Genomic DNA, 11,728 nt, shown 5'->3' with positions numbered 1-11,728 from the left:
AAACAGGTAAAGCGGTAAACAGGTAAAGAGGTAAACAGGTAAACAGGTAAAGTGGTAAACAGGTATAGGGGTAAACAGGTAAACAGGTAAAGCGGTAAACAGGTAAAGAGGTAAACAGGTAAAGAGGTAAAGATGTAAACAGGTAAAGAGGTAAACAGGTAAAGTGGTAAACAGGTATAGGGGTAAACAGGTAAAGAGGTAAACAGGTAAAGCGGTAAACAGGTAAAGAGGTAAACAGGTAAAGAGGTAAAGATGTAAACAGGTAAAGAGGTAAACAGGTAAACAGGTAAAGATGTAAAGATGTAAACAGGTAAAGAGGTAAACAGGTAAAGCGGTAAACAGGTAAAGAGGTAAAGAGGTGAAGAGGTAAACAGGTAAATAGGTAAAGATGTAAAGATGTAAACAGGTAAACAGGTAAACAGGTAAAGCGGTAAACAGGTAAAGAGGTAAACAGGTAAACAGGTAAAGAGGTAAAGAGATAAAGAGGTAAACAGGTAAATAGGTAAACAGGTAAAGCGGTAAACAGGTAAAGAGGTAAACAGGTAAAGTGGTAAACAGGTATAGGGGTAAACAGGTAAACAGGTAAAGCGGTAAACAGGTAAAGAGGTAAAGAGGTAAAGAGGTAAAGATGTAAACAGGTAAAGAGGTAAACAGGTAAAGTGGTAAACAGGTATAGGGGTAAACAGGTAAAGAGGTAAACAGGTAAAGCGGTAAACAGGTAAAGAGGTAAACAGGTAAAGAGGTAAAGATGTAAACAGGTAAAGAGGTAAACAGGTAAACAGGTAAAGATGTAAACAGGTAAAGAGGTAAACAGGTAAAGCGGTAAACACGTAAAGAGGTAAACAGGTAAAGAGGTAAAGAGGTGAAGAGGTAAACAGGTAAATAGGTAAAGATGTAAAGATGTAAACAGGTAAAGAGGTAAACAGGTAAAGCGGTAAACAGGTAAAGAGGTAAACAGGTAAAGAGGTAAAGAGGTGAAGAGATAAACAGGTAAATAGGTAAACAGGTAAAGAGGTGAAAAGGTAAACAGGTAAATAGGTAAACAGGTAAACAGGTAAAGCGGTAAACAGGTAAACAGGTAAAGAGGTAAACAGGTAAACAGGTAAAGCGGTAAACAGGTAAAGGGGTAAAGAGGTAAACAGGTAAAGAGGTAAACAGGTAAAGAGGCAAACAGGTAAAGGGGTAAACAGGTAAACAGGTAAAGAGGTAAACAGGTAAAGAGGTAAACAGGTAAAGGGGTAAACAGGTAAACAGGTAAAACACCACGAGGACATTCACTCCAGTCCCACCGGTACAAGAACAGGCGACGCACACTTCAAAGCGTTGCACAGGAGGAACACACTCACCTGTGTGCGACATTGCAGAAACACAGTTGTCAACTCCCAACTTTTTGATGAACGGCTTCTTCTCCCTCTGATTTGTCATGTTTCAGTAACCAGGAGGCATCGCTTTCATCTGCAACAAAAAGAAAAGGTACAAAGCAGAAAGAGGAATGATGATGAGGCGTGAGCACCTGAAGTGTGTGTGTGTGTGTGTGTGTGTGTGTGTGTGTGTGTGTGTGTGTGTAGGTGTGTGTGTGTGTGTGTGTGTGTCGTTTTTTGAATTATCAAATGGCATCAACAAATCAAACGAGCAGCGTCAGATGAAAGAGGACCAGGCGGAGGGAGGAATGGAGAGCGGGTCTGAAGTGTTCCAGGTTTAGGACTCGGCATCAAGAATTTATGGGATCTAAGTGATGCTGGTTTGGGATTACAGCGGGGGAGGGGCTCGCCCCGCTGAAGCGTGATACTGCTGCTTGGCGGGGGGGAAACTGCTGAGTCGTGTGTACTGTTTTGACAGTGGGGGGTGTTAACAGTATACACAGGAGGAGGAGGAGGAGGAAGAGGAGGAGGAGGAGGAGGAGGAGGAGGAATAGTGGGGTGTAGACAGAGATATAAATCGGCGTAACATTAAATCTGAGGTTTCTCCCTGAACTTTGGGGACAGGTGACAATTTCAGCTCGTCATGCAACCAAATATGTTGCACAATCTCTGCCATGTTTGTAATTGTAAAAGGACTTTATTTATTTTTTCCATGAGATGATCAAATTCATATTTCTTTCCCAATTAAAAATAGAATAAAAAAGGCAAAATACGATTGAGTTCAGCTTTGAGTAGCAGGATGCCGATGACTGGCACACACACACACACACACACACACACACACACACACACACACACAGATGTAATGTTTTGTACAATTCAAATAAATATATATTTATTAAGCTCTAAATCACAAATTGGCCTCAGAGGGCTTTACGGTCTGGACATCAGGGATCTCACATCTGAAAAGGAAAAGCACCTTTTGCACCAACGGGAAGATCTTTATCAAGAGACACAACATGAACAGAGACGTCTTTGAAAAAAATATATATATACTATTCAGTAAACATATTAATTAAGATATTTGAAGAATTGTATTATAACAGCATGAGGACTCCTGCTCCTTAACTCAAAAAGGTGGAGATCCAACAAATCCGTTTTCGGATCCTATTCATTTTCTAGAATGAGAGCCGTGTTGCGTTCAATGTCCACAATCACGACAAGGGAAGTTCGTCCATCGCAGGGCAGCGGATCCAACAGATCCAGCAGATCCAACAGATTCAGCAGATCCAACAGCTGAACCCCGATATTCCATATTCTGTCACTGCATTGCTCATCCCTCTTCTCAGGTGTTTTCAGAAACATGTTTTAATGAGAGTCGAGCCGGGAAACCGAGTCCGGAGGTTCCTAAAAAACACCAAGAACACAGAACAGATCTGTCCTCTGGTAGCCTGCTTACAGACAACACACACACACACACACACACACACACACACACACACACACACACACACATACGAACACATAACACGTCTGGTTCCTTAAACAGCATGTGTCTGCTTCTCAGGCCCTGGAGTAATAGCAGTCATTACCGAACACGGGCAAGCACACACACACACACACACACACACACACATTGTCCGGCAGGTTATTACAGCGGCAGTGTAGCTTATTACCCGGCCTCAGCACCACTCAATTATTCAGCCCGAGTCCACGGGGATGGGATGGGGGAGGCTCAGCGGCTCAGTGTGCTACTTACAACCCGCCTAAGTAGGCCAAAGAGACGGAAACTAAAGTGTGACACACAGACGCACAACCAGCATCACCATGAAGACCGTGGACACTGGGAACTCCGAGCAATTCGAAGTGTGTGTGTGTGTGTGTGTGTGTGTGTGTGTGATGGTTGAGTCACTTTCTGGTGAAGGGGTACAGTCACAGGAGGCCTCACATATTGGCTGGTGGGGACAATTAACAGGCTAAATCTCTACATGGCCTAATTCTGACTTCACCATTTTCAGCGTGGCTGTCACCAGTTCATATATTCATAAATATATATATTTATATATTTTTAAACATCCTCATCGTTGCCGTATCTGCCCTCCATCGCTGTGAAAAGCATTTCCTTTCATAAACATTCCTGCAGATGCTTCTTATTAAGAAATAAAACCATATATACCTTTGCTAGATTGCCGAGACGCCGCAGAGGACGCCGCGACCTTGCATGAACCCCCAGTAGTTTATTAAATGCTTTTACAATCTTGCGGAGGAACACAGACGGAGGAGGCGGAGGGGTGAGAGGGTGGAGGGAGCAGATCTTATTTTAGAGGGAGATTAAGCGGAGCCGTGTTGAAATAGAAGCCCAGGCCGACCACGCCGAGATCTGGGGACTTATTAAAGGCTCTTATTAAAAGTTAAGGACGGCCCTAAGAACCGTACAATAGGAGAGAGAGAGGGTGGAGAAAGGATTGAGTTTAAGCTCTTTCTGTCCTTCCTCTTGTCACACACACACACACACACACACACACACACCATGACCATCTCCCTCCTCTCCACTGACTCCTCCTCTTTCTACAACCAGGTCAGCTAAATAAAGTTCGGGGTTTCAGCCTAATTCCTGGCAGTCTGAAGGCTTCACACGTGCAGCAGCATGAATTCACAGGTATTAGGTGCTAAATATAGATTTCAGAGCAAATCCCTTCCTTCTCCCCTTGTGTAGCTTCAGCGCGCTCATTGAGCATCACGCCGGCCTGGTGCCGGCTGATTTGGTTTGGTGCAATCCTGCGTGACAAAATCCGGTTATCCATCAAAGTAAGTGCACATATGGAGGTTTTCTTTTTCTCAAACACGGGAAAACCCGCCAGAAAAAGGCGATATAGCATTTTGCCGTGGCCAGCAGACGAGTGTGTGACGTCACAAATGCACCGGAGATGGAAAATGTTAAAGGTGGTTGCCTCTTTTTTTCATATCTGTTACTTATTAATTTTGTCTTACAAACTCTCAAATGAGTGTTGGAACGGCGGAAAGAAGAACAGACAATTTTGCTGAATTTCCTTTTGTTTTACGATGATCAGCGAGATCAAATGACCGTTTCTGTCAACGGAGTCCGGTGGCTCTGAGGAGCAAATATAACAAACATTATTTTCATATTTTCACCTATAACTTATTTTGACCAAACCTGAGGTGACGATCGTTGGAACTGTGCAAAGACGGTTTTGATGAGTGTTATTTGGTTTATTTAGATAGAATGAAGTGTGTGATAGATAGATAGATAGATAGATAGATAGATAGATAGATAGATAGATAGATACTTTATTAATCCCCAAGGGAACATTTCTTGTCATAGTAGCGCCGTACAACTTGAAGATACAAATAAACACACCAGATAAAAGATCAAATATATAAAGAAGCAACAGGGATGAAATGATATATACAAATTAAATTAAATTAAAATAAAGTAAAATATAAACAAGCAAGGGTAAAACGACTTTTCTCTTTGAGGAGAGCACATTCATTGTATGTTTTGCACGTAAATACATTTACATAATTGTAAAATGTCTAGTTTATTTTCTATACATTTGGAAATTGGGTGAATTAGCGCGTCCACCCGGGTGTCACGCCTCCATCACGCGGAGCTGCAGCTGGTAAACACTCACGACTACTGCAGAGTATTTTGTCCGGGGAATGAACGCCGACCGTGACCTTTCCCACTAAAACACAAAAGCCAGATGTTGGTGCAGGTTGTTGTTTTTTTGCCTCGTCCATTTGGAAAGGGAGCGCTGAACCACCTGCTTATCGACCCGGTGGAAGATGATGGCTTTGCTCGATCTAAACATCTGACGCCAGAGGGGGTGTTTTCGTAGGACTGCCTGGGATGGGGATCGAAAAACCACAACGTGTGCATGTGCGTGTGTGTGTGTGTGTGTGTGTGTGTGTGTGTGTGTGTGTGTGTGTGTGATGACATTAAAAAAAGAGAAACTGACAACAACAAAAAAGAATAAAAGTACGTGATATATCCATTTCCCTTCATGTTTTGCTTCCCTCTCTCTCTCCCTCCATCTCTAAAGACGACCTATCATCGGCGCTTTGTCCTTCAAACCCGAGCAGAAATTAAGCATAATGGAAACCATGACAACGAGACAGCGAACAGACAGCACTGCTGAAGCTGAGCGGGGATGGAGGGATGGATGGGGATTTCTGAGAGGCCCCGTGGAAGGGGAGGCAAACTGAGAAGATCTGTGGGAGAACAGACATGAGGATTCTCAACGCTGGTTATCAGCACCCCTCCTTTCATTTACAGCACATGCGTGTTTGAATGAGACAGACTGGAAGTTCATTTTCTTGGCAGACCTGCAGGACTTTGAGGCATTCATAATGCCAGTTTGGTGCTTTTGGTTCAATAAGTGCTGTGTGGGCGTTTTCTTTACAATTCTCAAATCACCCGCTGAATTCAGCTGGACTCAAACCAACGAGGATGATGCTCTCAGCCACGAAGGGTTTTGTCTTTGTTGTGTTTTTTTTTCATTTTTGCCGTGAACCCTCCGCTCGCAGCATGCGGTGGCTGGCACTTAGGTTGCATGCACTCCGATGTTACGCTGGTTTCCCCAGCGGCGGTAAGCTGGAATTATAATGTCAAATAAAAAAAAGTTTAAAAAACGTCACAGAAACAAACGTACGAGGATTAATGTGAAATTATTGTAATTTATTCCGGGGCCTAATCCCTCATAATATCCCTGGTAAGTAGCTGTAAGCAGGCAGACACATAAATCAGTCTCCCAAACACACACACACACACACACACACACACACACACACACACACACACACACACGTTGATGCAGAGTACTCGTCCTCTATTCCCTGAGTATCCACAGCAACAGTGGTGGAAGAAGTATTCAATATAAATAAATACTCTCTTGTACAAGTACAAGTCCTGCATTCAAAATCTTACTCAAGTAAAAGGACAAAAGTATTAACAAATATAAAAAGTACTTTAAATACGAAATAGTTCATTTTAGAATCACATTATATATATACGTATATATATATATATATATATACGTATATATATATACATATATATATACGTATATATATATATACATATATATATATTACTTACTTATTATATTAATACGTTTATAAGCAAATTAACTTGATTTCCTTGTCTCACTTTGACGTTGCAGCTGGTTTACCGTGGCTATAATAATGTGTCATTAGTTTATTTCAATTTTTTTATTAATATTATGAATCTGCAAAGTAACTTAAGCTTCCAGATGAATAGAGCAGTAAAAAATAGTCCAAAATGTTTATCAAATGGAAATACTCAAGTAAAATACAAGTACCTCCAAATTATACTTCCACAGACATCATTATTGCCTCACTAAGATGGTTTAACCTAATAAAACGGTCATTTCCGGCTTGTTTAGCCCAATAAACTATCATTTTATAGCACCATTTAACTGAATAAATTTGCACTTGTTACATATTTTAGGTTGAACAAGAATTGTTTTGCTAATTTTGCCAAATGAACCACAATCGATAGCATATTTGTCAAAATAATTTGAATTTATTGCGTATTTTAGGTGAAAAAATTATGTGTAACGTTACCATCTTTTAGCTAATTTAGCCTAAAATAAATAACCAAATAAATTTGAATTGACAGTCAGTTTTAGCCAAATAACTTACATTTAACTAGTAGCATGTTTAAGCTAACGTAGGTTAGCAAGCTTGCTAACGGCAGTTTGCACGATCTTATAGCCAAATTCATTTGAACTTAAAGGATGTTTCAACATGTTTAGCGAGCCGAATAAACTAGAACCACGCTAGTTTATCGAAAACAAACGAAGCATTGTATCTTGTTAATATGAAACAGTCTTTTTAAAGCACAAATAAAGCATAAAACTCACCTGTGGCTGGTTTATTCAAGTAACGTTCACATTTTTTAGAGGGGTCGTCTCTGCCTCTATCTGGTTGCTTCCTCGTGTTCAAAAATGTCGAAGCAGTTTTCCGTTTGACTAGTTAACTACACAACTGTAGTGCGACTCATTCAGAAGCCACAACAAACCCTCAGGTGACCTCCTATGTTTATGTTGTGCATCAATATACCAAAGCAGATTCCTTGTAAATGAAACTTTTTTTCAATAAACTGGATTCTGATGACATTAAAGTGTGAGAGTCTGCACACGGCACTCCAATCAGGACAATGAACCAGACACCTGTGTGAGTTAGGGACATTAGATTGAAAATAAAAGTGACGTTTTAAAATTCCAGAAACATGACCATAAAATAGAAGAAAATTAAATATGAAAAAATATATATTCAAATGTGTTTTTGTTTTTTTTACAGAAAAGAATATAATGTTTTTGTGGGACAACTTATCATTATATGTTTCGCATCACAATCAGTGCAAATAATGGACAGCAAAGTTTATATAAATCTTTATTATTTGCACAGAAAAAACAAGACCTACAATCTCTCTTGGTACATTGAGTTAGGAACCCATGAAAGCTCTGCCAAATATTCTGAAGAAAGATTGTTATTTGAACTCAACAGCCAAACTAATTTATATTTAAGCAATAAGGTACGAGAGGCAGTACTGTGTCGTGCAATAATGTACTGTTCAAGGGAGTTTTTAAAACCCTTGAACTGTACATTATTGTAGACACAGTACTGCCTCGAGTACCTTATTGCTTTTATAATACGGGTACCTGCGACTTTATAAATAGTAATAGTAAGCTCCCTTTCAGCACAAAATAGTTGTAGCCACCAAACGTTGTGTATCGCATATCAGCGACAGAGAAAATGTTCCCGTACGTGTATGGCGGTTCTGTCCGTCTTTTCTCCGTCATTTTTCTCCTCCATGATGTTTAGAGAACTTGCCTCGCGTGGGGAAATTACCGACGTAATTATCTCTCACTAGAAATTATCACGATTTTGTGGTCAAACCCTTTTCATTCCTCATCTCATTTTAGGGAGGAAGTGACGTGTGTGTTGTCGTTCGTTATGCTAGTGTGGGGGATGCTACGTGAGCTTGTTAGCTGTTCCGTTTGAGCTAACGTTACTGTTAGCGAAGAGCCTCGTTGCAATACTGTGAACACTCAAGCAATACACCTGCAAGTTAAGGAAACCAACGTCTGCGAGTCGTTACTGCGGACGTTACAATATCAAAGTTTACACCAACATGTTTGGTAACTGTCAAGCTTGAAATGACAACTAACGGTCGCGCAATATAAATCTACCTGTTATTTTAAGTGCCCACTGATGTGGAACGCTCTATATGTAAACAGCCTGTACAGTCCTTTATGGCTGAATAAACTACACCTCGTGACTCACTCTCAACCAATTAGAATGCTTGATTTGATCTACCCGTATTATAAATTAAAAAAAAAATATATATATATATATAAACAATATATATATATACATATTAAAATATGTAAAAAGTATGTATATACACACACACCACACACAATAAATACACATTTATTTTACATAATGTTAAAATGCAAATGTGTTAAATGTAGAATCCTGACCTCACATGCGTTTAAACTTTAATTTTTCTGTGTCAATTTAATATTGTAATCAACCATCTTCTACCTGACTTTTAACACCTGTCCTAAAGTAAAGTGTACTGTTGCACGCTGTTCATTTTTCCCCATAAAAAAAACTCCACTCTCTTAATTTGCTCAGCCCGAGCTGCGACTTGATGTATGCGCTGGAACAGCAAAAGCTACCGGTGTCAAAGCAGCTGAGGAAGACTGATTTAAACCATTTCATCTCATCTCATTTCCACATCCTCTGGTGCCCCACCACCACCCACCTCTGCAATCTCCCTTCCCTCTTTCCCTTCATTAGATCGCCTCCTCTCCTCGCTGAGAGACGGAGAAGAACGCTGGTTATTCAAATCCAAATCAACACTGACAAAGGAGCAGATGTAGAGAGAGAGAGAGAGAGAGAGAGAGAGAGAGAGAGAGAGAGAGAGAGAGAGCTTGTACCTGACGTTGTTAGTATTAATGTGATTCCACTGCGAGGGTCGGGATCGATGCAGTCAGATGAGGGACTGTGTTAACATCCTAATCTCTAATAGCATCAGAGCAGCCAGACTATAAAAACCTCTACCAGCTCAACCATGCGCACACACGCACACGCACACACACACACACACACACACACACACACACACACACACACACACACAGATCGAGATAAGAGAAGACGGGGGAGACACGAGGAGCCATTAGAGGAAGACCTGTATTGTGTGTTGAAAGAGATCACCCAGATGGCCTCGATGACCCCGGCGGTTCCTTCACACAACGGGCCGCGCCGGTCCGACGACAACCCGGATTTCTAAAATCATTCGACACTAGAAAGGCGAGATCGATTTTAGTACATTTTCGAGCCCTCTGAGATAAGAAGTTTAAGCTTTACTGAGTGAAGCGTATGACAGAAGCAGGCACTGTGCGACCAATTAGCTCACACATGAGCTCACCTTGTGGAAGCAGTGTGTGGGGTTTTAGTGGCATCTAGTGGTGACGTTGCAGATTGCAATCAGTTGAATACCTCGACGCTTCTCCCTCGTTTCTCAAGCGTGGCGAAGAACGACGGTGGCCTTGAAGGTAGCGTAAAAAGGTGAAAGGCTCTCTCTGGAAGCGGTGTTTGGTTTGTCCCTTCTGGGCTACTGTAGACTCATATACACCGTAAAGAGGACCCGCTCCCTATTTAGATGAAGGGCTCAGTTTCAGGTGATTACACACGGATGAAAACATAGTTTTATATGTATATACCGTAAAAGTCGGGTTACAAGCCGCTACTACGTTCAATGGGTGTCCCTGCTGTAGCCAGCTAGCGCTGCTGCTAGTTCCCCGTTAACTACCGCTTGCTCTCCGTTAGCTCTCCGTTAGCTTTCCATTAGCTCTCCGTTAGCTCTCCGCTAGTTCCCCGACAACCACAGAAGGTAGCAGGACCAGCCCCGGCTCGACGCCCGACGTGGGCAGAGGGGACGCGGGCAGTAGCAGCAGCAGCGGGGAGCTAGCAGCAGCGTTAGCTAGCAGCAGCGTTAGCTAGCAGCAGCGTTAGCTAGCAGCAGCGCTAGCTTGCTACAGCGGGGACACCACCGAAGGTAGTAGCGGCTTGCAACCCGGCTTTTGCGGTATGTTGATAATATATTGATTGATAATATACAAACCTCCTCAAGTGTTGTTGGCATCATCTCTGGTGGAATCCTACAGTAAGTAATCCATGAAGTATTACGCTGCAAAAACAACAACAAAAACACCTACAAGTCAGAAACATGGCGGCGCCAACCGTGAACCGTAAGCAGATAAAACCTTTTCCTCAATTTTTACTTCATGATGCGTTTGTGCTGTAACAACCCAGCCTTCTTGAGCACCACGGTTTTGCCCTATTTGCTAAATAAAATTTAAAAAAATACAATTATGGTGGCAGCTTTGTATCTTCTCAGTGCTCAGGAAGTGACAAATCTAAACCTGGCAGTGAAATGCAAAGAAGAAGAAAAAGATGACAGCTGAGGAACAGGCATTTGACAGTTTGCCACAAAGAAGAGTTTACATGTTACGTGTGGACTAATGGATTTAAACGATCAGAAACACAACAACGTACGGTCAGAGTGTCAACTGAGAGACTCATGGGGGAAAGAGGGTTCCCGTCGACCTCTGACCTTTGTGAAAAGTTTTTTGCTGATCAAAGTTGGACAAAAAAGCAATCTAATCCTAGGGCTCCGTTGCTTCAAAACATTCCAGATCTAATCTCACTCATTAGTCGGCCTCTGGAGTCCGCCCGTCTCACGCTGCAGACACGAGCGCCGAGACCGGCGTGCATGCACGTGAGCGACGGCGTCTTTAATTACCCAGGTAACACAGCCAGATGCTCCATCACTCTGGCAATGGCAGTGATTAAAAGCAGTAAAATATTCATTTCAATCAGACACCCACATGCCACATGTATAATTAATGCACAGCGGAAGGACACAGCAACTTTTTTACCCCACACACACACATTTCCATCACCAAATCCCCTTTGCACGTCACAGCCAGCTGCTGCAAATATGTGTGTGTGTCAGGAGTGGATCCGGGAAATGGAGCTGGGGATGAGCCACTTCGAGCAACGCTCCACAGGGAGGTCAGAGGGCAGCCAGACTGCATTCTGGGACATCGTTCAGCCACCTACACAGCAGATGTGTTGGGTTGCTCTCTCACCGCCCCGACTCTCTCTGGGAGTGGTTTTTTTTGTTGGTGGAAACTGCATCCCGAGTTTTTCCGTCTTATTCAGCGTTCTCTGTTGTGGGTGTGCAATACCTCCTCTTCCCAAACGCTGCTCCGCTTTGGCGATCTCTTGAAATACCTGCGAGC

The sequence above is a fragment of the Taurulus bubalis genome (assembly GCF_910589615.1).
Source record: "Taurulus bubalis genome assembly, chromosome: 7".
Lineage (NCBI taxonomy): Eukaryota > Metazoa > Chordata > Actinopteri > Perciformes > Cottidae > Taurulus > Taurulus bubalis.
This window is presented reverse-complemented; position numbering follows the sequence as displayed.